Source organism: Tyto alba, unplaced genomic scaffold, assembly GCF_018691265.1.
Source record: "Tyto alba isolate M040663 unplaced genomic scaffold, T.alba_DEE_v4.0 Super-Scaffold_9, whole genome shotgun sequence".
In the NCBI taxonomy this organism is placed as follows: Eukaryota; Metazoa; Chordata; class Aves; order Strigiformes; family Tytonidae; genus Tyto; species Tyto alba.
In genome coordinates this window covers 10,063,939-10,091,486 of record NW_024881330.1, presented here as the reverse complement: position 1 = coordinate 10,091,486, position 27,548 = coordinate 10,063,939, and the positions used below count along the sequence as shown (strand labels likewise).

At 36.5% G+C, this 27,548-nt stretch overlaps 1 long non-coding RNA gene across 1 annotated transcript; it reads left to right on the top strand.

Moving 5' to 3' along the window:
• The first annotated feature begins 245 nt into the window (after nucleotides 1–245).
• LOC116964843 lies at nucleotides 246–27,309 on the top strand. The gene is made up of 6 exons (XR_006164724.1): nucleotides 246–383; nucleotides 1,388–1,494; nucleotides 4,847–4,913; nucleotides 6,470–6,621; nucleotides 22,399–22,479; nucleotides 26,831–27,309. It is a non-coding gene; the product is annotated as an uncharacterized LOC116964843 (long non-coding RNA).
• The last annotated feature ends 239 nt before the right edge of the window (nucleotides 27,310–27,548 follow it).

The window sequence follows — 27,548 nt, the reverse complement described above, 5'->3', positions numbered from 1 at the left end:
AAAACTGTTTTTCAGCCAGGGAAGACTGATTGATAAAGGTCACTAAATGCTTCCTTGCTGGAGTGTGAAATCAATGAAAAGTTTAATCTGATGTGATCTGGCAATTTGTCAGGTTTAGAAGAGCCCATGTGAGCTGAGGATATAGGACACAGCAATGAGAAAAAATAAACCACGGACTCAGAAACCAAGAGCCACCACTCCCAGGCTTGAAACAAAGAGGTTAAACTACATGTACAGTTAAAAAGTAGCTATTTGGGTTTTTCCTCCACTATCATACTTCTATTTTATGTCTTCTCTTAACTCACGTCTTCAGAGCAGTTAAACATGATGGACTAATATCACTGAGATGGATATTTTGCTGCTTACCTGCTTTCCTCTGGATGGTGAGTAGTCTGGGATTTACAAGCCATGGGGGGTTACCAGGGGATGCACAGACTCAAAGACTGTGAGGAGTTCTGAAAAGTTTTAAAAATAGGGGAAATCCTTGTCCTCCAGTGGGATCTATTCCAGCTGACTCATGAAAAGCACAGGTTACTGATGAAGCAGTAAAAAAATTACTCTTCCAGAGCTGATGCCACACATTGGAATGGAGATGTCCAGGTAGTAGCTGGTATATTTGAACCTGAATTAGGTACTGCCTTTGAGATACCTGTCACCTATTGAAATTTGGTGAAAACTGTGAAATTGGTGAGTTGAAAAGTTATTAAACAATCAGACTGACCCACACAGGTGTGTACACAGACCAGGAGTGCAAAAGTTTTACTTGAAATTTCTTAATGTTAAAGATAAACCGAGAAGCAAAGAATGATGTTATACAATTCAAGCCATTAGTGTGGTGGAAGCTGATGACAAAGTTTGATGCAAAAATAGCCTAAAAAATGAAAACACTCATAACTTTAACACTAGGAAGACTTTACTTGTGATAAAATTGCTTTTCTTTATTAGATTTTAAGTTCTTTGGGGATCAAATTTAGGGTTTTTTTTTTGTTTGTTTTTCCTAAGAAATTAGATTATGAATTTCTCAGTCTCTGTATACGTGAATGCCTGTCTGCTATCCCCAAGTAACATTTGAACTACTTAGCCAACCTCAATAAAGTTAACAGGGACATAGAAAAAACAAAGAAAATTAAGTTCTTGTGACTTTTATGAAAATAGGCCACAAGGATGAGTGCAGATCCTTGTTAAGTGCTTTACCTGAGAGAAGTCCTACATCAATATTAGGCCCCAGAGACTTATCATGAGGGAGAGAAAAGACCTTATAAATATTCTAGCTACCAAGAAAACTTCATATGGATCTTGAAACGAGCCATGAGATGTACATTTCATATGGGCTTATAAATTCCAGCACACAGAGGGGTATTTATTTTTCTTTTGTTGTTGTTCATAGAGGATACAGGGTATCCAGGTCTTGATCCAGGATGGGTTAAATAACTCTGACTTATTGGATGTGGACAGAGAAGCTGATTCTAAGACACCTGATGAGATGAGTTTGGGGTAAGTTTTCTCCTTACCTAAATATATCTATTTCTTGCACTATAGGTTTCAATTACAGGTTCATACTCTGCTTAATTCTGTTTTTAGAAGCATCATAGAATTTTGTTTACTGTTACATGAAAGTAATAACATTTCATATGAGATTCATTTACACTTAATATTTTTGTTAATGGTCTAACTTCAACACTGCACAGCTAAACAAGGTCCTTGAGGAGATTAGTTTCACATTAAGGGAGTTTATTTGGAAGTAAGATGAGAACTGATAGCCTGAGACATTCTGTGGATCTGCTTATCCATTCTCTATGAAAATTAGCAAAAAGTCTCCTATTATCTTCACTGGCCTTGGAATCAGGCCCTCAGAGAATGGTATAAACAACATGAGTCTGTTTTCTATCCGCAATTTTTAAGAAATTTAGACAAGATGCACTTTTTACCAGCTCCCAAACTAAATGGCCAGACATTATAAACTGTTTATATAATTTTTTCTTATAAATTGAAAATGTCACAGTAGAGCTGTCCACCCACTTCCTGACCTGTTAGTGTAAAAAAAAAAAAAAAAAACAAACCAAACAACACATGCCTTATTACAGATCATGCGTTTTCAATAACAGCTTTTAAAAAAGACAGTTGTGCCAGCTCTTATGGCATTTCTCCCATACAATTTTTCTATTGTATGAGCAGGGAAACTTTTGGTAAATTGGATATAACACTGTGACAACGACTAGCATACTATGATTTTAAATAATGCTAACATATTACCTTTACAGAGTATGTTCATTGAAAGCTATCTAAATTTCTTTTCAGGACTATTTAATTCAGTATCATGTAATTGGGTTTGGTAATAAAAGCACAGAGAGATGATTAATGTTTAGATGTTATTGTTTGAATATGAAAGAGACATGAACCTCTTTTTCACACAATTCTAGATTTAATTTGCATATTTAAATGGTTTTCTAGAATTACAGAAATGCAAATGACCTTCCATTGGCCTAAAAATAGAATGGCAGTAAATATATTACTGAGGAAACTAACTAAAAGGGGAAGCACTTATTGGAAATATAAATATGTGAGTTTTGTTATTTGGGTCATTCCAAGATCTTTGCACTAAAATTTTAATATGTTTGCTAAAATTAATTGTCTATTATTTCATAATGTCACCTACAAGCCAGAAGTCATTACATTTCCCATCAAATTCTTTGTCTTTTATTTTACCATGTTTTGTATAGATGCTCAAGTACCTCACTGGAAATTTACATACTAGAAAATAATGTGGTGATATACTCATTACTGATGTATGCAATTCTTGATATGAAACACTTTTAAAATATTAACTACACCAACAGAACATAAAACCTGATTGTGAACAAATTTCTCTAAGAAACTGCATTTGCATTCAGGAATACATGATTGTATTTTATATTATCAGTAAGGGTTTTTCTTTCTGAAACTATTGAAAATAATTAATCCTATTGGACTTCAAGCACAATTTTGCTGAAAAGTACAGATAAAGAACATCAGTTACCTGGACAGTACTTAAGAATGGAAACAGTGGACAGATAAATACTTAATGCTTTTTTCATTAAAAAAGTTAAATGAAAACTCTAATCTGCTTACGCAGACAGATACAATAGTTTTCCACTTTATTTTTTCTTTGAGTCATGTGAAGAGAGTTAGTTATACACTATTATACAGTATATATAATATAGTTATTATACTGTATAAATAGTATGCATAGTATATATATTACATAGTATATATATATTATATATATGTATAGTTATTATAGGATAACTATAACTAATTAGTTATACTTAGTTATACACTAAGTACATATTGAAAGGAAAAAAGTAGCAAAAGTAAGGATCAGTTACCCCAAATGGTGGGCATTATTCAAGTACTTTACTCCAAAATTATTGTGCTTCATGAGTAAAACAATGCTTTATTACAAATTTGTTAAAATGTGTTTACTGGTATTATACAGAGCAACAAATTATTTGGTGTACAACTAATCCCTTTAATGGTATTTATCAGCAATAGCTGATGAACCAGCCACACCTCTAAAGCACTTGAAATAGCTTCCTCAGTGGAATCTGAGAGTTATCACATTTACACTGTACCAACCCAAGGGGAAGAAGTAAGTTCTTAGGTATGGTGATCTGAGAAAGGACATCTGTAAACACAGAGGCATCGGGACTGAATTTCTCTGTGAATTCCAGCACTAGTACCGGGGACGTAGGAGAGATTCCTTTCAGTAAAAGTGTGTAGAGACAGAAATATTTCATCAATTAACTACAGTCCTCAATTATTTTTTTTCTATTACCAGTCTTCAGTCCTGCCCCAATAAATATCTCAAGGTATGTGTCACAGTCTGGCCAAGCACCACTCTGTGCCCAGTGTATTATTGTGAATGGAGTCAGTTCCCTGGATCCCATGTGCTTACAATTTGGTTGAGAAGGAAAGCTGTTGCTGTTACTAGCTCCAAGCCTATAGAACACAAGCCTAAGCTTGGATCAACTTTCTGGCACGTTTCCATAGAGTATCAATCTTCACAGTCACCCCACCTAATCCTGAGCTCCTAGCCCTTCTCCATGGTCTCTTTTATGTGCTTCTCCAAAGTACCAGTGAGGTCTTCAGTTGAACTGCTTAAGACAAAATATAGGGAAAAATTAAGACACACAGAGATACTTATAAAATTTCTTAACTGCAGTCCTTTTATTATTAAAAGTACTCCTATCAATCATAAAAATGTTAAACTATTCTTAATTTTTTTAGAAACCCTCTCTTCATGTCTGATTACACCTTTAGTGAGAGACCTAGGTTTGTCACTATCCAGACACACCGAGTCTCTCCCCTTTGTTTTCTCTTGCAGTCTTGGACACAGCAGTGGCCTGCAGCTTCACCCTTCTTTCCTCACCTACACTGAACACAGCACATGAATCTTTAGCAGATGATCTTTCTCTTCATCCCTTGGACTTCTCCAGAAGTATCAGTGCAATATCTTGACAATGGACCATGTGTAAATAGTCGATTTTCTAGAAAGATGAGCTGATAATTTTGGGAGGAATACAACCTACTTTTAAACCTATATGTTTGGTATCGAGTCTGAATTAGCAGAGTATTTTCCTTCTAGACCCCACTGAGATGGCTCTGTGGTGGCAGCCACTGCCAGCAGGTCAGGTGTTTCATCTTAGGTCTAAAATGAATGAGGTGAAAGCATGGAAGGGCTTGTCAGAGTCGATGTATCTTTGTTGGTTTTCAGTAAGGTGACAAACATCCTCTCTAAACAGTCCGTCTTCCTTCATGAAAGTAAGAAATACATATGTTAAATAATCCAGTTCATTATTTCACATAGATTTACCCCTGCACTCGGACAAGGACTTCTGAAGCTTCAACAGATAGAAAGCTACTGAAACAGAGAGGTAATATTTATATCAATATATATCCCCTTTCCATAACTTTTCTAACAAGAAGGAACTCTGCCTGAGATTTGTAACAATGATGATTCATTTTTACATATCTGTTCACTTCTGGATGGGATGGGACTGGAAGACCAAGGTAGAAAAATATAAATTTGTGTTTACCTGCCCAAACAGAAGGAAAATACTGTTATTTTTCAGCACAGTTCTAAAGTCAATGAGATGAAAACATATTGTACTCGTTGCTTCTGTGCAAACTAAATCTTTGACATTTTATCAGTGAGTGATATGATGGGCATATCACATTGAACTGTATTTTAATGACTGTGTATGCTGAAGAGTTTTCGAAGATTAAAAAATAGATAAGTAATAGGGCCTGGCTATCTTTATTCCTCTCTAGAAAAATAAAATTGAACAAATCACAGCATGAATTTTGCTACTTCAAAGCCCAGGGAAGAAGGAAAACTTGAGCACTTGTATTTATTTGTACTAAAAATTATATAATTCATACACAATTTATGTCTTGTTGCCACAGCTGGAGGAGTATAAAAGGGCTTTAGTATAAATGAGAAATAGGGATCTTGTAGTTTAAGAAAAGATGGTTTAAGAAAGGTAATGTGTTCTATTCTCTCATTGAAAGCATTTTATAATGTGTATATCATTAAATTTTCTATTACAACCTAGACTCTAAAAGTGAATCATAAAGCTAACAATAGAGCCGTAAAGCAAAATTACATCAATTATACAGGAAGGAGAACTGCAGTCTAAATCATAGAGACTTAACTGAATGGGGTTTTCCAGAACTCCTCATAAGAACTCCCATAAGCAAGATTTTTATTTTTTAATTTTTTCCTGTATATGAGATCATGAAATAAGTTTTAACTAACTGGAACTGCTAGAACAGCAGCACAGAGATGGAGGACTGGCAGGTCAAGCACTAGCAATTAGCTGGTCTGAGCACCATTTGCATAGGGCTCATACTCCTCACATGAAACTGTTAGAAACAGACTAATATGTTTCCACCAGACAGCCTGAACATTTCTAGAAGCTGCAGAAACACTTAATGGCATATGGGAATTTCCAAGTTTAATATTTAATTAATGTATATATATTTAATATATGCAGATAATGGAATATGATTCTAGTGTAATTTTTTTAGGCCATTTCTCTGTCACAACTGGAAGTGCTAAAACATGAAGATAAATAGCTGCAGCGGATGCATATCACATCTTTGAAAGAGATCTAATATCCTGTTGTAAAAGCAAAGAGCTGGTGCAACTGCAATAGATTTTACACAGGCTGCACAGCTGGTTTCCAAGCAGCCCTAGGAAAGAAGTGGCTCCCCTTTTCAACAAACAACTATTGCAATGCCAAATATAAAACTTAGACATCATGGGGTATAAATGCAGAACACAGAAGGATGCTGACTCAGAATGAACTTCATCATGTGGACTTGTTCTGATTAATAAAATCCAGGGAATCATAGGAGCTGAATGAAGACTTTGCAGAATCTGAATGTGTATTCTTTCCTCGGTGCTGATATTTCTTCTCTGTTTCAGAGCTGCAAGATTCTTCCTCAGCTGCAGATGACCCCAATTTTTACCTTGCCCCAGGGAGAAGACAATGTTGTGCTTCACTGGAACTTTAATTTTGGGGACTTCAAAGTTCTTCAGAAACATAAAGGAATTTAGCCTCACATTCTTCTCTGAGGGTGAGACTTACTCCTACAAGGATTTTTTGATTGTGATTCAGGCAATAGCAATGAACTGGTAGGGAATAGGAGGGGGAGAGAAGGGCAATATTCACTGCAAAATGTAACACAAACAGCAAACAAATATTTCTCAGGCCTCAGCAGTCACAAGAAGTCTTGCATCTCATTTCTTTTATCTCCAGACTTCAGAAAGTAGATCTTTCTCCGCAAATAGCTGAAGGGGTTGGACTTCAGGGTTTCTCTCTCAGGATGAATGAGAAAGAAACACATTAGGAAGCAGTGTTATTATGTGCTTTTCTCTGTTGCAGTCTTTTTCCTCTAATGGTTTTCTTTTAGAATCTGAAGATACTTTCTGCTACACTCCTAAAACGATCTGAATCCATGTCCATCCCTGTTCTGCAGGGATGTACCTGACAGCCAACAGGTACAGCCAGCTGCCTGTGCTGCCTGTTGATAGGCATAGGGATCTCTGTGATCACTGCAGATATGATTGCCTGTGATTCTGCCAACACAGAGGCACCAAGTGTTAGCCACCAAAAGGGGCCAAAGTCACATCACTCCTTCCCTATGCCCCTTAGAGCCTATTTCCCACCTGTGTCCTTGTGAGGCTCACAAACAAGGCACATGTGGCTACAGGTGGGCATCCAAAGCTGCATCTACTGAAGATGCTGCAACCAAAACTTTACATGATCATCTAAATTCCATTTGAATCCCAATGACAAAATAAATCCTCTGAATTTCCTTAAAAATAGATTAACAGTAACAGATCTCCCAAATGGCTTCTTTCTATATAAGAAACAGTGCTCAATTTTTTCAAGTTTTTTACATAGGTGCTTTTACAGGTATTTTTGAGGATCTGTTTATGACAGAAGTACTTGATCCAAATAGCCTGAGTGGAGAGAATTTTTGCTTTCAGTAGTCTTTCCATCAGACCGGTGGAGACACACTTATTAAACAATTTATTCAGAGTAATCTGAATGTTACCTCTGAGTACATTTGTTGCATTTGACCATGTACTGTCAATCACAGAGATATAAACTGAAATGGACTGACAACTGCAATGTCTTTCATGTTGTTTGAAAAGATTGTCATTCTTCTAAAGACCACACCAGTCAGGTAGCTTGAATGGGAGAGGCTCAGCATCAGCTTTTGGCTGAAATCATTGCTTCCACTCTCAGCTGGGCACAAACGGAAAGCAGTAATTAACTTGATTAGCCACACAACTGAGGAATAGGTTTGTTTATGTCAGAGTACATAATTAATCATAAAAGACTTTCTGTCCCTGTTGTCTAAGAAAATTATCAGTGTTCAGATGAGATGGAGTAGTGAAAAGATTATCTAGCACCATGGATTATGGCTCTGGTCTACTGTGGTAGAATTCTTTTCTGTTTCTCTCTTTCTCTGCCTTGCCACCAATGCTAGACTGCTTTGTATCACATGTTTATCACTGCCAACTCCTCCATTGCATCCCATATTGATCATTCCCTACAGCTCTGACCTGTCTTAATGCACACAAATAACAAACTGCTGGTTGATTTGTTGTGTTTTAGAGTAGCTGCTGGGCAGAGATCCACCGTAATGCTAAGAAGCAGTTAAAGTAAGATCGATGACTCAGTAGACCAAAAGAACCCTCCCAATAAAATGCACAGAAAGCACATGATAAAGTGAAGGTGTAAATGTGGGGCCCAGTATGGACAGTATTTTTTTTTAACTTTGTTTTTACTCAGACAAATCCATTGAGCTATTTGGAGTAGTAGCTTTTAGCTTATCATCAAATGTCATCGTTCTTTCTTCATTTGCATTCATATGAAAAAAAATCACTGTGAGCTTTCATAATAGAAATGTAATTCTTGACAACAGGAAGGAGCCCTCAACTACCACCTGCAACATGCAGATTTTTGCATTGAAAAAGTTCTCCCTAGATAGAAATTATAACAGATCACAGATACACTTTCCTGTGGCGTTTAACTCTTGCCTGTGTAATAGTTCTGCTCAGTAATTTGCAATGAATTTGTGAAAGATGCTCTGGGAATGTTACCTATTATTGATACTTCATTGCAAGTAGACAGTCACACTTATTCTGGCTAATTTTTCATTCACAGAATATTCCCCCACAGTTTGTGTTGGGGAAATCTCCCCTGTTTCTTTTATTTCAGTTATTCGTTCTCCTTCTTCCAAAGTGAATGATAACCCTCTGGGTTTGTGGCATTTTCAGAAACAATAGAACACTGGATTTCTTTGCTGTCAGCCTTCAGATATCCAGAGGGAGGTGTTACGCTCTCCATGGCCTTTTCTTCACTAATGGGTAGAGCAGCACTTTCTATTCCGCACAGGTGGAGCAGAATAATAGCCTGTGGAAGAAGGAATAATTTGGTAAAAACTGCATGAAACAACCGTGCAAAGCTGTTACTACTAGAATAGGTTTCTTTAGGACAAACTGTAACTTTCTCAAGCAAAGATGGGTCAGACTAGCTTCCTGTACAGCAAACGTATATCTTATTACTTCGATTCGCACCAATTTCATTATAAAGACAGGGAGATCGGAGTGTGAATTGGAAACTTTTAAAAGTACTTTAGTCAGCTGCACTGTCCTCAGCAATGCAAGAGCAAGAGTAGAGGACTGGGCATTTTTCCTTAAAATTTTCCCAGCATCATGCACCATCCTCATTATCTTTGTACATGTGGCTATTAGTGGTCTGAAGGCAAGCATGAGAACCTGGAATTAGTAAACACTAACACTGTTTTATGGTTTCTTTAGTTGCTTTGACCAAAACAGCAAACCTGTTTACCTCTTCTCTAAAAGTGTTTTTGCCAGCACTAATCTCTGAGTGCGATAGGGAGTGGAAAGTTAACTTGGTGAAACAAATATTTGAGAAACCTTCTTTAAATGTTTGCTTGGTGTTATTAGAAACTCTGTTAAAATTTGTTGAGGAAATATATAGGTACATAGAATGGAAAAAACAATTTCAATACACATCGCAGAAAAATGCTTGTGGAGAACTCTTCTGTCCCTATTGAAACCACTAGATAGTGAGCACGTGTTCCTGAACATGTTACCTTGCCCAGCACAGAATTAATAGGCACACTATAGTGTACTAAATTTTGGGATTCAGTGGTAGATTTCTTTGGCAAACAAACTTCTGTTTTCTGAGTTAATAGGAGATCTGACACTCTCTCCATATGTTTCTGTTGAGATGGGTAATTTGCATTTGTAATGTCAAACTTTCCTCCCATCTAATTAATATTAAATTGTAATAATTTACCTGTTTCACTGGCAGCAGCTATCTTTGCAATCTGTCGCAACAAGGAGTCAAAGCATCAGCTCTTAGACACTTTTTTCAGCTAGGCTGTCTCAAAACAGTGAGCGTTACTGGAAACTTATACTGTAGGACATATTCAAGAGCTGTAAATGTAAAGATGCACACAGTCAGCTACAACAATTGTAGCTAATTCCCTCTTTTTTTAGGGACTAACAAAGCAGAAGTAGCTTGATGGCAAAAGTAACTGAAAGTGATAAATGTCAGCAGCTTTAGCTCTTACATCATAATCCACAGGGGCCAAGTGAGAGGGTGTCTGAAGGCTGGCTGACACCTGGCGCAACAACATAGCCCTGTGGGATGTCACTATAATTTACTGTTAGAATTCATCAATATTTCTGTCTCCCTACAATGTGTTTCCTAGCAAAAAATCTTCAGACAAGTCTTGCTGAAATCATTCTTTTCTAGAGTTTCACAGCACAGACCGTAGCACCCTAAAGTTTAAATCTATGTGGACCCATCAACTCTTTCATTTATTCTGGCCTCGTGTCTTACCTCTCATCCAGGGTTAAATTAATCACGTAAGTCAAGTTGCCTAAAGTTTATATGTAATTTTTAAGCTGTGTTTTCCTCACAAGTAATTAAAAAAAAAAAAAAAAAAAAAAAAAAAAAGTTTAACAAATTGAGCAAGGATGAAGTTAGGGAAATGAGGAATTTATTTTAAAAGAAGACAGTTTGAGCAACCTGGAAAAATGAGGTCTGAGAGGGAGATGCTTACATTTGGGTGTTTATTAATAGGAAGTAGTACAAAGTCAACAAACTATGATCTGGGAATAGGTCTTTCTAACTGAAAATTAGTAGAAGGATTCTGACAACAAGGGAAGTTCTGTAAGGAGATTGAGATAGTGATGGAGGTGAGGAATTTGAGTTATTTCAGTGGAAGCGATTAAATCATGGAAACTAGGAGCGTGGTTTGTTCAAGGGGAGGTTGGAGGATAGGAAAAGGGTAAGATAGAAGCTTGAAATTAAACCATGTGATATCAGGATAAGATAATTTGTTTGACTTCCCAGAAAGGGGATGAAAGGAGACAGATCATGGTGAGTTTGTTATGCTCTGTTTGTAACAGTATTTAATTAGTTCACTGCATACTTCCTGGGTCTGCTGTTGCCCGCAGGCAGTGGAAAGAAATATTTTTTTGCTTGATGTCTAAGTTTGCCTTTGGGAGACAGAGAAAAGTGGTTTTCTTCTGAAATATCGGATATTAGCTAGAGCTGTAAAAGGTCCCCTGGGCAGAGTATTTTGGTGCATCAGTGACAGCCAGAAGCTTTTCAATGTCCTGTTAGTGGTGTCTCACTCACGTGTTCCTGGTTAAACAGATCTCTCATCTTGAGGTTGGAAAAAACTTTCCCCTAACCAGAATGACAAGGACCTTTGTTTTTGCTTTCCTCCATGCTCAGAGAATGATCCACTTTTTGAGATTCTCTGCCATTTACAGCTATCATGCAGCTGCAGAGACCTGGGATTTTGCTGATTATCTTGTAGTTTCCCTGGGGCTTTGGGTCTCAGGTTTGTCATGGAAGTAGAAAAACAATCTGAGAATAGTTCATGTGGACTTCTTGAAAGTTACTGATGCATGGTAACTTGTAGCTGTGTGCATGGGTCTCAGAGTCCTTGATGGTCTCACCCAGATCTGTGGTCTGAAGTTATTCACCTGCACAAGTTCATTCAGGATGAGTGTTCAGGATCAGAACTTAGACAGGTAATGTACAACTTTAGAGTGGTGACGAATTCATTCAATCATGCATAGATCCTACAAAGACTTTTATTTTCATTTTGTACAGAAAAAGGCCTTGTCTACTTTTTCCCTTGTAGGAAAGTGGGACCTTGATCAGACATGTGCAGGACAAAAGGTAGGAGGCTTCTTGATCTCCTGATGAGGAGACGTGGTGGGTTTGTGAGTGGTTTGCTTTTTTTTTTTTTGTTTGTTTTTGGTTTATTGCAGCTTTTATTCCACTCTTCTTTCACAAAATTTTCTCCTGAAATCACAGTGATAACATTTTCTCATGGTCATTAAAAAATCATTATCCTTTCTTTGATGGATCTAATAATAGCAAGCAAATAATAAGGGAAGTGGATATCTTTCTGCTTTTCCAGATGCTTTGCAATATTAAATATAAATTCTCTCATACAAGAAGAATATTTGAGTTCATCTCTTCCACTGACCTTGGCATTAAATTTTTAGGGAGGAAATACTTTCAGTTTTCTTTTGCATCCTTAATATGGGAGATAGAATTAAAACAAAACAGAATGCATGGTTAATTTGCCAGTTGCAAAGTTCTTTCTCTCCTATGACTTACCAAAATGTTCATGCCACCCACAACAAAGAAACAAAAAAACTTTTTACATATTTTCAGCTTAAGATCGGCATACCAGACTTACATTTTAAGATGGCTGAATTGCCATTTTCTCTCCATTAACTATGTGAGGAATGAGTAGTGACTATTCCTGAATGTTGGGATTCCTCATTGAATGCCCAAAGTCAGAGCTATCAGCAGTCAGTCTTCATTAGATCCCTGTATCTTCTGCCTAGACAGTATAAACCATTCAGGGGAAAAAAATGTCACTTCTTTGGGGTTTCTGGTGGGTCAGATATGATTGGGAGTGACTCCAGTGGAATTTTTTCCATGATCATAATCTTGCCCTTCCTTTTGGGCCAGAGCACAAATACTCTTCATTCCAAAATTCAAAGCATTCATTGGTTGTGGTTGGATTCTCTCGTTAGTTTTAGTGCGCATATTTTTTCTCTGTGGGATAATAAAAAGGTAGGTCTGTGCTTACTCATAGGCTCTAATGGGTATTGACAGTCAAAAATACAGAAATCTAACAGCATACTGTACAGTGGCCTGTGGTTGAGATAAATTCACAATGATCTAACAAATTAAAAAAAATAGCAGTTATAATTAACTCTTATTTTAAATGTAACCAGCATGACATTTTCACTTAAATAAATCTTATGAGACAGAATGTGTTATATTGAATTAACACCTTTACAGGCTATGTGCTTTTTAAAGTAAGTACATAAATTAACAATATTCCAAAAGACCAAATCCTGCCTTTCTTGAATGCACAATCTGAAACCTTATTTTCTAAGTTTTCCACAGTGTTGGTGATTTTATTTTATTTTTATTTTAGTCAGAGAAGGGTTGAATTTCATATCCCTTGTCCATGAAGGGAAAATCCCTCAATCATTTCAGTGGGTCATCCAACTTTCGTGGCTGCCTTTGCAGGCTCTTATTTTTGCTGATGTCCATTGCTATTGTAAGCAGCCTGCAAGGGTCAGGCTCTGTGACTGTCAGGCTGCAAGGCCGTCGGTGGCTTGAAAAGTTGTCATGAACAAGATGAGAATAATGTCATCTGATTGCCGTATCTGTTAGCTCTAGATCTTGGGGTAGTGTATCCTACTACCTGGGCATATGTGGGTGGATATGACAAGCAGACTCATGAGGCAAGGGAGGAATGGTTTAAAAGCCAGAAAAAACATTTGTGGTTACTATGGAAACACAACTCTCTTGGGTCTTCTGCATACCAACACAAAGTTTCTTTCTGAGATCTTTGTAAAGCTGATCTTCTTTTCCTGCTACTGTAAGGCAGGAGCAGTTTCATTCACAGTATGTAGCAATTTAGCTGGCACCAATATAGGTGTTTTCCACAGTCCATCTTCAGCTGATATTGTTAATCCATGTTGTTTGCAGCCTGAGTGATACTGATTTTAAGGTGTAGGTAGGTTTCAGGAAGTATAATCAATCAGACAAAAACTCATATCATCCAAGGATATGTCAAATATGTGAAACTGACTCTTTCTGGTAGTTTTTGTATTATTATTCCATTTCTTTTACAAAGCATTTGGAATTTTAAAAGTTAAATACTCAGAAAATTAAAAAAAAAAAAAAAAAGAAAAAAGAAAAAAGAAAAAAACACCTTTATTTTATTCATTACCAAAGAAATGAGGACCAGCACTTTGCTATGAGATTTAAAAGTCTGTTATACTCACTTAACCATTTTCTATCATTATTTCTTCTTTTGATATAAACACAAGCAGCTAGAACCAGATGATAATGAAGAATTAAAAGATCAGAGATATGGAAAGTTTAAACATTAAAAGCAACGTCAAAGAGCAAAGAAACCACAATGACTGAGATAATGAGAGCGAGGAATATATTTCCTCTTCAACTAGTGAGATAGAAAAATATCCCCACAGCATTTCCACACAGGAGGAGATAGCGCTGCTTACCTCTGGTGGGACAAAAATAACATCTCAGCTGTACTGAAGACTAAGAAATTAAACTAAACTATTTTGGGCAGAACTCAGTGATGCTCTCCACAGTTTCCTGTAGGGTGTTTACTGAGAAGAAAAAGAGACTTAAAGGTCCCAAAACAAGTGGCAGACTAGCACAACATCCAAAAATCCTCAGTATTAACAACTCCCACTGATAAAATCTGGGGTGCTAGAGTCCCCTGGAGCTTTAGCTGTACGAAAGTTAATAAGCCTAAATGTATACCTGTAAATGGATGAACTGTGAGTGAAAGGAAGGAGTTCAGGATAAATAGTTTAGATGTAGACAACAAGTGACGTAGGTGCTAAAATATTAGATTCTGCTTCCAGTTTAGAAGCCCTGTGTTATCCCATGTGGTTTTCTACCACATGCCCAGAAAGGCACTGGTGTCCTATGCATTTGGCATCACAGCTGCCAACCCTGTCCTTGCCTCAGATTCCTTACAATTTTATGCTAGGTGCTTAGACAGGGAGGGATTCAAAGGCCCAAAACATTTGGTGAGCTGAATCCCACTATGAAGCAAAATAGTGCTTTGTCACTGTGGGAAAGCACTTCTCTGGCCCCGAAGGCTCATCTTCCTTGCACGTGGGATGTTAACTCTTGGTGTCTCAGTGAGGAGCGTTCCGCACTTGAGGCACAAAGTGTTAGCAAGGGAGGAATAACGAAGTTGTGCCTCAGCATCTGAAAACACAAGTATGAAGGTGAGGATCCTTCCTTATGTGTTCAAGCATCAGAGAGCATAATCCTGTCTAAAACACACTTTGGGTTCACTTTTGGATGATTTCTTCAGTAGCTGTACAAACTAACAAAAGGTCAGTAAAATATTAAAGGTCAAAAGGTCAAAAGGTCAAAAGGTCAAAACTATTAATAGTCTGATAGTGTCTTTTAAAATATTTTTTAAGTAAGGCTTAGGGTGAGTATTGAAATAAACTTTTTGAGCAATCTGCATCTTTTATTTCTCCCGTTTTTCCATACACTGACCTTGGTGAACAAACACAGTCCTGCAGAGTTTTCATTTCAGGCTTGCTGTTCACATGTTGGATCTATTACATTGTAGTGGCAATCAATCATGTCCAATCAACCTCTCTAACCACTGTTATCACTGGGAAAAACAAAGGCAGACAAAAAGGTCATGGCCCATCTTGTTCTTCCTGATAAAAGGACCAAGAAGGTGCCATTTGTGTTGCCAGTTGAGTGACCAATGATCTTACATGTTCCCTTACTGTTTAGAAAAGAGTAGTATTTTCTGTAGTGAAGAAAATTATGTTTCTCTTCTCTGTAAGATGATACTTTTGAGTCAGATAAGTTCTGGAAAAATCTGTGGAATAAAACTTTAAAAAACATCTACTTGCTGTTACTGGTACTTCTACTTGGCAATTTTCCACTTCATAAACAGACAAGGCTTTCCAAAAGAATAGCTATTGAGCAATAGGAGTGTTGTTTTTCATTTCCAACACATATAATGCAGTGATCTTACTGTGAAAGTTTGTGTACTGTATTCCATTAGTAATCATCTGTAACATCCAGACTAGGCAATAACTTCTGTTGCTGCCGTTGAGTGACATTTTTAATCTCAATTGCAAGCCAGAAATAACATTTTGGGAGCCACTTGAGTACATAAAGGATTTCTGGTACAAATGTCAGAGAAAATAGACTTAATCAGCAGAAATTATTTGCAGAGGTCTGTCAGTCTATAAAATAATGAAAATTTTATTGCAGTCACTGTTTAAACTTCAGAAGAACAAAATTGGCCTGCCAGAAATACTCAAAATTTGACATTCATATTAAGATTCTAATGTTTCACCAACATTTAAGAGATTGCATTAACCTTCTGTGTTTCCTTATTTTAGTAAGGTGTACACTTGCCACAGTACTAATGAACATGTATTTTGAAGTGTCCCTGACTAAACTGGATTTCAGGTGATTGTAAAACTTTTGGAACTGAATTATTACCAGCCTTTTTCGAGACTTGCCAAATATTTTAAAATACTTTTGAGGAGGATATCAGTCCTTACTGTAGCCATTTGTTTTCAAAGAGCTATACTTGGCAAACAAACACTCATAAACTAAAACAAAAAATCACTAACCTTCCAGGAAAAAGCAAACAAACAAATATAAAAACAAAAAAAAATGCACCAAAGAAAAAGAAAGAAAACATCAAGAGAAGACTTCAGAAAATCCAGAGGTTCAGCATATAGTTTAGATACAGTCCAACTTTGGTGGTGTCCATCACCAGTGCATACTCATTGACATGCATCTGCATATTTGCAAAGGCAAGTCAATGAATGGTACCAGGATGAGACATTAAGACTTATCAGTAGATGAATGTCATTTCTCAATTAATACTGACTGGATGCATCAAATCTCTTTTTCTATACACAGGAACATCAGCTGAGTGTGGTTACTGTGGTATTTTCTTGTCACTGAAAGGAGAATATTAAAATTCCATTTCTTGTTCTGAAATGATTTTATTCTTTTAGCTGACATAAGCAGCTATTTAAGATCTGATTCAAAGAAAAGACACAATCGGTAGGTGTTCTTGCTTGGAGATTTTTGTGAGGGCATTAATTAGGATATGTGCTTTAAACATTTTTTTATGTGTTCTCCAGAATCCACTGAAATTGACATTAGCATCTCTGCTAACCATGGGATGGAGACTGCATGTGTCAAATGACTTTCAAGTGGCTTGTATGTAGAAGAATGATTTTTAATTTTGTTAGTACTAATTAATTATGTAAGTATGTCAGGAAGATACACCCGATTTTAGAAAAAGATGTTTACAGTGAGGATCTGATTCTCAGAGGTCTTTATCTTAACCCATCATATGAAATCAGAAGTACCTCACTAGTTCCCACTTCTGAAAATCAAGCTGGGTTCCTATTTTCCACCTTTTGGTGTATTTGAATGTCCAGTCCTTAGAAACTCAAACTCTTTTGGCCTTTAATAAAAAAGCCTTGCTCAGCAGTTGTTCAGGGGTTTGCTTCACATTTAAATCATCAGATGAAGTGAATACAGCTAAAACTTCTGGATCAATATGGATCCAAGATTCCTATTTTGTTATTTTGGGAGTTTCAGTTTTGGTTTTTGGTTGCTTTTATAATTGATAATAACATGGAAAGATTATTCAGAGAAATGTAATGTGTAGAGTAACACTTGGACGGTTAATCTTTCTTGCCATTCTTGGAGACTCCAAAGTTTATCATTGTCTCCAAATGCTTGGCTGGTTTATGCAAATTTTTAATTTAATTTTTAATTAAATGGACCCATAATCTGAAGAAAAATACTTTCCTTTTCTTTTCTTCTGTTTTACTTTCTTTTTTTTTTTTTTTTTTTTTTGGTGTGTGTTTTTGTTTTTTTTTGTTTTATTTTCTTTCCACACAGTGGATATTTCCTTTAGGGGAAAAACAGCTTTTGCTGAAAGAAAGAATAACTAAGGTGCAGAGAGATCAGTATTGAAAATGCACAAAAGACATTTTAATATGAGATTCCATATCAGATACACATTGAGAAAGCAGTAATTACTTATATTTCTGTGTAATGACAAACATGGAAGAGACATAATGACTTTGAGGGTTTTTCAGTGTCAGTTCCTAAAAATACTATAGGAGTCATAAACACAACCTACAAGCAGCCTTCTTCATCTGTCTGACAATTTGCAAACTCCCAAGGGATTTCTGATGATGTTATGCCCCAAGCTGTTGATCATCATCCTGGTATGAATCAGATCAGCTCATTAGAAAAGGCCCATAATCCAGGGGGGGGCACAAAAATGTGGGATAAGATCATTTATTTTGACAGAAATATGGAATTTACATCTGTTGTTAAGATGATGTCAACAAAACCTCCTTCCATCTGAAGCAGGGGAAACAGGAGTGGAGAAGGCTGTTTGATTTATGTCAAAAATAATATATTTGCTGAAAAAATGCAATTTTAGAATCATTAGAATAAATAGGAATTCTGTTCAAACTGTCCAGATAATTCTGACCAAAATAAAACATATTTCTTTAAAAAAAAATTTTGTTTCTATATATTTTGGTGGAAATAGTTTGACTTTTCATTTGGAAACAACACATTTTATAATGCATCTTGGTTTTATTTTTTCATAGTATATTAAAAAAGCATAAAAATTAAGACGTTATCTAAGTTTTTCCACAACTGATTGCTTGGGGGATTTTTTGTTTAAAAGAGGAAAAGCAAGAACATTCAATTTTGAAGCAATAAGTGATTTTGGACTTATTTCCTCAGCTTCTTCATTTCACCTGACAAATCGACCTCTTACTCATGAATATCATGTCCTGGGCTGGGGAATGTTACACACTTCCACCTTGATTACTCATTTTTAGGAAGGCATTATACATCTGAACTAATTCAGATGTAGGCAAGTCTAGTGCTTTTAGCAGATTATTCCTGATTTACAATAGTTTATAGAGAGAGAACAGTTATGTTTTGTTCTATTTTGTTTAGTTTTGTTTTAATACAGTTTATTTAGGTAAAATTAACAGTTGTTTTCATGGCTAAAAATGGGAGGGAATCTGTAGTTCACTAGAGCTGAACATATAGCCCTGAATCTTGAGCTGAAGTTTCTAATCATAGGTTACAAATGATGCCTAGTATTTATAGAATTAAATGGAATTTAGGTGCCAAACAGCTATTCTTTTCTCACTCCTGGTGTAACAGACTCCTATTTTTCTCTCATCAGAGCAGAGAGAGGAACTGATAATATGTCAGTCATTAATGAAAAGGTCTTGATAATGAATAATTTACTATTCTTGGAGATGTTTATGAAAATTAAGTCTCACCAAGGGTATAACTCTGCAGCAGCTTGAGTGAATCAGAAAATACACTGCTGTAAGTAGTTTCAAAATTTGGCAAAGAGTGACAAGTACTTACTTTCTCGATGACAGTTTGTTTTAACCTAGCTAAAGGCCATAATTTGTGTTTGTAATTAATATAATTGAGTTAAACAGCACTACATGATGACAGATAGATGGACAAGACAACACCTCCATCACTGGGAAGGTGAAAAGTGATTAAGAATTCGCAAGTCCACACTAAAGATTTCCAAAAATACCTAGTGATTTCGGAGGCCTTGTTTACTAAGCACACCACTTCCAGGAGAATTAGTTGCAGGAAAAATCAAGTTGCGCTTCACTTTTCAGGAAAAGTAGACCCTTGATGATTGGGCCTGTTCAAGATATGTTAAAATGGAACTCCAGTTAGGTGTTGAACATAGCCACATGTTTTCTGAAGCACTTATCTTGGACAGAGTTGGGACAGTTGGCGAGCATCCCCATCTGCCTGCTAGCCAGCAAGGCAGATATGTCTTTGCACTGCCAGATATTGCTGTGTGTCTGCCCAGAAGTGGGAAACTGCAATCCCACGGTGCCCAGAGAAGCAGGGAGGTGGTGATGGAGAAAGTGAGAAGAAGCTCAGGCGTCACCTGGCCTTGCAGGTAGTGCTGTCAGCAGGGACTGAATGCTAGGAGTCAGTTCAAAGCTCAGTGACTTGCTGTGCATGCTGGAGGGGGTAATTCTCCACTGCTGCTGACGCAGTATCAGTCTGCATTTGCACACATCAAGAAACCACAGCCCAACAACAAGCACTAGTAATGCCGCTTCCTGATCCAACCAGGGGTGAGTGATGGTGAGTGAGACTGAAAGGACCCTGTGATTACTGAACTCCCTGCTCTTCCTCTGTGAAGCAGGTCAAATGGTAATGCTGCTCCACTCAACAGGCTCTTAAAAGAACTAGCTGGCCTATTCACAGCCACTCCTCTCTTCCATTGCCCGTAACTTCAGTTTGAACAAATTGCTAGTTGCTCCACAGGCATCTGATCCCTCTTTGCTTACATAGAGCCATTGTTGTAACCATGATTGCAGGCACCCTGCTGTGTTCCTTCTCACCGGTTTCTGCATTGCAATTTTTTTTTTTTTTTCTATGCTGAAACAATAGTTCTCATCCACTTGACTTTAGGTCTTTGCCATTAATTTTCCACCTAACTTTTTTTTTTTCCTTAACATCCTTTCCTTTGCATGACTGTGTTGAAAGTTGGGGGCACAGGAGTCTGTGAGGTGAATGAACAACATTGTATTAAATTGTCACCTCCAAGGCTTTTCTGATGTTGTGCAGCTGTACATGCCATCTAAAGCAATGAGTGTAGGAACAATCGCTTAAAGGGATGACTTGGCAACTCAAATATAGCTGACACTGTCCAATTCAAGCTTCCTAATCCACATGCACCAACATTCACTCACAGCAGTTTACAGACTCTTTCCCATTTCTCTAAAACACATTGCTGTACTATAAACGTGAATTACTTACAACTGTTACTGTTCCTGCCAAAAAATAGAAAACCTCCAGCCAGATTTATTAATGTCATGTGAAGCATCATAAATACACTCAAATTAACTGCATTTCCTTACTGTGCCTGAATAATAACTATTCAGAAATGCTCTAGCTTCATTCTTTTAAACTGTGTTCGCTTCCAGTCATAAGATCATTTAGACTAAAATGTCTCGGATCTGACACATTTTACTTTTGTAGGAATTAAAATTCAAGGCACGACCTTAGAGGGCTCTGAAAATTGCTTCCTGATATCATCTTTAAACCAGCATTCTGTTTTTTTAATCCTGTGGGGAAATATCTAGAATAATGTGACTGTTGAAAACATATGAATAATATGAGTGTCACTTCCATACCCTTTGGCTTGGAAAAGGAAAAGGTTTTGCTTTTTAAAACAGAAGAGTCCAATCTGTCGCAGCTATAATAGTTGGAAAAAGCAGGGGGAAAAAAGCTTCCCTGTAGTGTAAGTAAAGGACAGCCTTATCTTGTCGTCTGTCTTATACAGCAAGAAAACTGTTGTTTAGTTACTGAGCAGGTCTTCAGTCAAGAAAGAACAGATGTTAGGTCTGAAATTAAGAGAACTGTTTCATCCCAGATGAATATGTGGCATCTGCTCCAAATGGAAAAGCCTGAGAGATCAGTAGCAACAACACTAAAAAAGGAAAATATCTCCTTCTTTTTTGTTGTTGTTTTTTTGTTTTGTTTTGTTTTGTTGGGGTTTTTGTTTGTTTGGTTGGTTGGGTTTTTTTTTGCTTCTGGTTTGGTTTGGTTTTGTTTGTTTTTTTTTGTTTTTTTTTTTTTTGTTTGTTTGGTTTTTTTTGTTTGTTTGTTTGGTTGGTTTTTTTGTTTTTGTTTTTGTTTGTTGTGGTTTTTTTGTTTGTTTGTTTGTTTTTTTTTCCTTTCTATCTCTTACATGCACTGACACAAGCTCTGAACAATATCTCAAAAAACTAACTAAGAGTTTTGACAAAGTTGGATGCAATGTGGTTGCTGGATTACCTTCAATGAAAAATTCAGGTATGTTATGGTTAGGGGCTACAGATTCTGCCTAAGGTAACTGGTGAGATTCACTGGGAATATCAAGTCCCTTTGCAGTTCCAGGAATGAACCAGTTTTTTTAGTAGAAGATAAGAGAATAGTTGAACTAAACCCAGAACTGCTGAGATGCCCTGGCAGGGGATGTTAATGCAGAGTATAAACCCTGGGATCTGATTATTGCTGCAGAGATAACTAGTGCTGTTTTTTTTTTGTTTTGTTTTGTTTTGTTTTTTTTTCCTGCCAATATCTCTTTAATTTAAAATATCCATAAGTTCTTCTCAGCAGGTGTAAGACCCCAGGCTTCTCCTTTCCCAGTTTGGTACCCTAGACACTAGGAGGTTTATCCTGACTCCTCACAAAGTCATAAAAAACTGTATTATCCCAACTGTCAACCTGGGATCTGGCAAATACAGTGAGCCAACTACCACTGGGTTTGGCTAGCAGAGAGAATTGTTGTACAAAAAACCCATGAACCTGAACATGACTGAGAAAGCAGATCATGTATTCTTGTAAGTAAGAATATACAGACTCAGATCTGTATAGCATGTATAAAAAGTAAGATCTGTGGGAGAATAAAATCCCTTTTGGTACAGTGTGCGAGATAGTATGTTCTAGTCAGCTTAATTAGAAAGGCTTTTGAACAGCTGACAGAGGTGTCAAAAAGACCATATCTGATGGTGGTGGAGAACTTCAACTTTATGAAAATTTTACAGGAGTAAAATCACTCATCATGTTTTGAAATGTACCAAAACCTTTTTTTGCTTTCCCTTTTTCACCTTTTTTTGCTTTCCTTTTTTCCCCCTAGAAGCTAGAGAAGTCAACTAGAAGAATGACTATTTCATCTTTGTTTCCAGCTAATTAGGAGGAACTGACTGAGGATCTAAAGGTAAATGGTGATCTGGGAGAAAATTGCTGTGAAGAAGAACATTCACTACTCTAAGGAATGGGTGAAAAGGATCTGTAGAGTAAGGCTAGGAAGGAACTTGTTCATTTGATAGGAAAGGAGGTAGTTAGGATCTCTGGGGAAGACAGTCCCATTCAAATCAGTCAGGTGAATTGTTAGATTGTATCACATACTGAGAAGTAAACTTCCCTAATGCAAAGAACAGGTAGGAAGCAAAGTGTAGTAAGAGATGGTTATGGCTGAAGGAAGAGCCCTTAAAAGGTTTGAAAATAACAGTATTTAAAATTTGTACAAAATGTGCAAATAAGTCCAGATGACTAAGAACAAATGTAAATGGAGAAGTTGTGAAACATTGTGAGAAGTGAAAAAAACAGAAAAATGTAACAAGTAAATTATTTCTAGTGAGGGAAAGGAAAAAAACAAGGAAAGAAAATTTGTTACCAGACAGGAAAGAAAATCTTGGCAAAAAACTAGTGACACACAGAAGGCTACAGTGGTGTTTGCTTCCTCTGTAATGCCTCGTTACAAAGGTGACATATGACCCAAAGTCAGAATGAGGCATAACAAAGACAGAGTGAAGAAACAGAGAAAAAGCATTTAAGGAATATTTAAGGAAAACTGGTATAAACAACTTGTTAGTTCAGCTGAAATTCACTCTGCAGTATTTATGGGAGTAGCTGGCTAGTCACAGCATCATTAGTTGGTATCTTTGGAACCACATGCGAGATGAGTGTTAGTGAGAACTGAAGAGAGGAAAACATCTGATCCATCTTTAAAAAGAGAGAAGGATCTCACAGAGAGGTTCAGGTGGCTCAGCCTCACTTGGGCTGTTGGAATGAGGCTCTTAACACATCACTATTACATAAGTATTAATAATAATAATGTGGTAAGAGCCAGCCAGCACAGAATTTTCAAAACAAATCAAATCAAACCATTCTAATTTGTTGTTGTGGGAGGAAGGCGAAGGAGGTGCAGATAGTCTAGATAATTTGCATTGCAGATAACTTTTAAACTTGAATTTTTAAGAGTTTGATACTCTCTCCCTTATATTCCTATCAACCAGCCAGGGAAAAATGTTCTAAATAAAATCATTATATTTGAACAAGTGTTCAGTGAAAAATACTTGTAGAGTACTTTACTGGGAGGTTACAGCAAACTGAAAGGGTACTTTATTCTCTTTGTTTGTGTGTGGAATTTTTATTAGCAAGTGCTAGAATCAAGCACATAGTGATGAAATACTGGGGTGACCTGACAGTGAAATGAAGGTTAAACTGCACAACACCTTACATTGCAAACATGACATGAACAAATAAAGTTACACTGGTGCAGAAGGGGAAAGTATATTTATGTGTGGCATTAATAGCTGTGTTGCATGTCAAAAAAGAAAATCACTAAATATTCTTCTTGACTCAATGTTTATGAGGCCTCAATTGTAGTACTGGGAGACCTCAGTACAGAAAAGGAAATACATTGTCCAGTCCTAATTATCCTCCTTAATATACCCCTTTTAGGGAACCGCCAGTTCTCTAATACTTTTTATGTAGATTGGCCTCCCATAAACCCTAATCTGTCAATTCTCTGAATATATTGAAGTCTGATGTTTTATACTCTGTTTTATCTCTTCTTATTGTTCTTTCTGTATAGTCAAAGGGTTGTGAAACCTGTCATTTCACTGACTCTTAAACTTTCCATTCTTCAATCATTCTACCTTCCTTATTAGAAATAGATCTGATAAAGCCTTTAACTATTTGCTATTTTAAGTTTCTCTGCTGAAAAAAACAACTTCCTCATGCATTCCAAGGATTGGATGGACTGACTTCCTTTTCCAGAAGTCCCCTACAAAGTGAAAGTTTGGATTTTTTATTCAGACCAATGTTTCCTGGCGAGCTTCACCAGTTTACCTCAAGCAGTCTGAGCCAAATGGATTTCACACTTTGATGTCCTCTACAAGATTCCCTCTGTGACAGCCACAATGTTCTTCTTTCTTAATTACTCAGATATTTTCAGCAGTTCTAACCCAGCAGATTTCTATTCTGTATTTATGAATATATAAGAATATAATCAGAACATAAGAATATGTGGCTCCTCAAACAAGTAAAGATGCAGAAATCTGTATCACAAGCTTTAGCCTGGAAGAAAGTGACTGTGAAGAAAGTGAATGTCTCAATTCTTCCATAGTTTCTAGCCTGTCAGCCAAAGCACCATTTTCTTTTATTTGCCATTTGAACTTTTTGTATCTATTTGTAGACGCAGACTGATCTATACTTTACATATCAACACATTCTATTTGAAAACTCTTCTCCAAGTTTTAGCAAGTTTTGTATTCATTATAGGAAGGCAAGCAACATTTGGATTGCTTTTTCAGCAAGAGACACAATACATATATAGAAAAAATTTCCAACTCTATACAGATGAAACATAGGGATGGATTTTGTGAAATATACTTCACTAAGACGTTAAAGAAAATGGGTTAGATGAACATCTGTTGGTAGTCATCTAGATCTATTTGAAAGACTAATATTGTTGTGACATATGAATGCAGAGGTACACAAAGTTCTTGAAGACCATTCCAAAGTGCTGTAAATATAGACATAATTAATGGCTTCATGTCATGCCATCTCAAAAAGTAACCAGCCTGCCTAAAAGCAGAAGACATTGACTCTTCAGCATGAAAAATACTGTAAGAAAAGAGAATCCTTTAACATTCAAAAGAGATTTAACTGTTGTGATAAAGAGATTTCACAAAGGGCAATAAAGAAAATGTGAAATGTCAATACACCAAATAAAATGTTCCTTAGACTATTCACAAGGTCCTGATTGAGTTTGAGCTCATTATGTAAACAGTATCTTCAGCAGAAGGCAGAAGTCTGTACAGAAAATTTAAGTAAAAGAACATTCTACTGTTATTAATAGCTCTAGAGGGCAAGACCAGCATTGTACTTGTATATAAAATTCAAACCTCTCAAAGTTTATGGTTAAAGAATAATGGCTGAAAATGTTTCTCTGGCTTATTTGGAATTTCAATTTTAATATATTGGGAAAAAAAAATCTAAGACATGAAACAAAGATGTTGAAAGACTGCTGTGGATATAGAAATAGAGACTATCTGCTCTTCTCTTGTACTCGCCTATCAACACAGGTGGCAAATATATATCAGTGTATTACGGCAGGATTAACAAATGACTTCTCAGGTTATATGACGCCTTTTTTCCCTCACAATTTGTATAATAAGAATAGGGAGATACCAAAATATTTGGAACTAACTGCAAAGTCAGTATGAATTGTAAAGAACTGTTTTTTTTTTTTTTTTTCAGCTTCTGGACTCATAGCAACTGATCCATTAAAGTAGGACCCTGTTAGCTGATTAAATCTGGCTGAAAATTAGCCTGTTTTCCTTAGCCATTTTTGTCAAGCCCTTTGGTACCAATCCTTGCCATCAGATGTTCTTTTCAGACCAAAAATCACAAGTCTTGAGCATAAAATCTGAATGGCAACCAGAGAATTTAGACTGTCAACTCTTTCTTTTTAGTAACGTGTAACAATATTTATTTGCTTTTATTTGCTCATCTACAAAATGACACTGACTCTTTGGGATTTGGGATGGAAATCATCACGAGCTGAATATGGTCACTAGGCAGAAGCTATACCTTCAGCTAGTGGCTGTTCTCCCAGGTCTATTGAAGCTATGACAATTTGAAACACAATTCTTTATGACTAACATCTTTAGCTCTTTTGTTCTTCTCATTTCTTGGTACTTTGTCTTTCTATTCTAATGTAGTAATGTATAGGCATATATCATACAGACATAAAAGTATATGGGCACATGGTATAGATACATGAAAGATGTACTGATGTACTAATGTACAATGATATTTTGTTTACACAAGTTGGTTATAGAATATCAGATTTGACTTCAGCAGCATTTTACTAATGCTAATTTTACTGCAAGGTTGCAAAGGGTGTGATTGAACATGTTCTTCCATAAGAATGAATTCCACCATCAGGAAGCCACTCATTAATAGGACCATTAGGGGTAGATTATGTTAAATGCATTGGTTATAACTGCATGAAAAGAACTTATTTTATTATTACTTAGCTGGGGATCCTTTGGGGAATACTGAAAGGGAGAAATCCAGTCTTATTTCCTAAGAGTTGCAAAGTATTTTGAAGTCTGTTTACACATGTAAGGGACAAAATATTGGGTTCTAATTGTACATCTATTTTTCTATTCAGCCTTTTGGTTTTCAGAGCCAACATTTAAATCATCTTCTTGATTGCATGGAATAATATATGCACTAAATTTAATGTTAATATTGTTTTCTCTGTTTACTAGGAGGAAATGGCTCCAGATACCTGTCTCATTTTCTCCAGACACATCTGGGAAATTGTATGATTTGTGGAATTGTGCTCAGAGAGTAATAAAGAAGCCTTTGGTTAAAAAGTGTTTTAACTTAGACTTGACAAAGTAAATGAAGTGGTTGTTGTCAAATCAGGTAAGCTGTTTCTGTTTGTTCAGGGGGGTTTTGTTTGTTAGGTTGTTGGTTTTATTTTTTTTAAAGAAACAAGCAAGCATGTAATTTAAAATGGCTTTATTTCTGAGGTGAAGATCAACAACAAAAGCCAAAATGATACCACGCTCACCTCACCACGTGACTGAGAGTTGCTAACTCTAAGAGTAGCTCAGACATTGGAAATTTCTACAGACTCTTACCAAGCATGGCAAAATTCTTGGAAAATCAAATATGCAAGCTTCCTCCAAATAAGGACACTTCAGGTAATACCCATATGCATGCATATCACATGCATTTACATTCTAACCCCTTACCATAAACATTGACCTGCTGGAGTAATATGTGCAAACTCTCATTACAGCTTGTGGTAGCAATACTACTTCAGCAGGTAGTGTCTATAGCCACATACCATGATTCTTTGGTGACAATATGGGAATGATAAAACATGAAGTTCCCTGATGGTTGTGGAGAGTCTACAAAGCAACAGTGACATCCCATATACAAGCACAGCTGGTGGCTTTGTAAATACCAAGAAGGTCT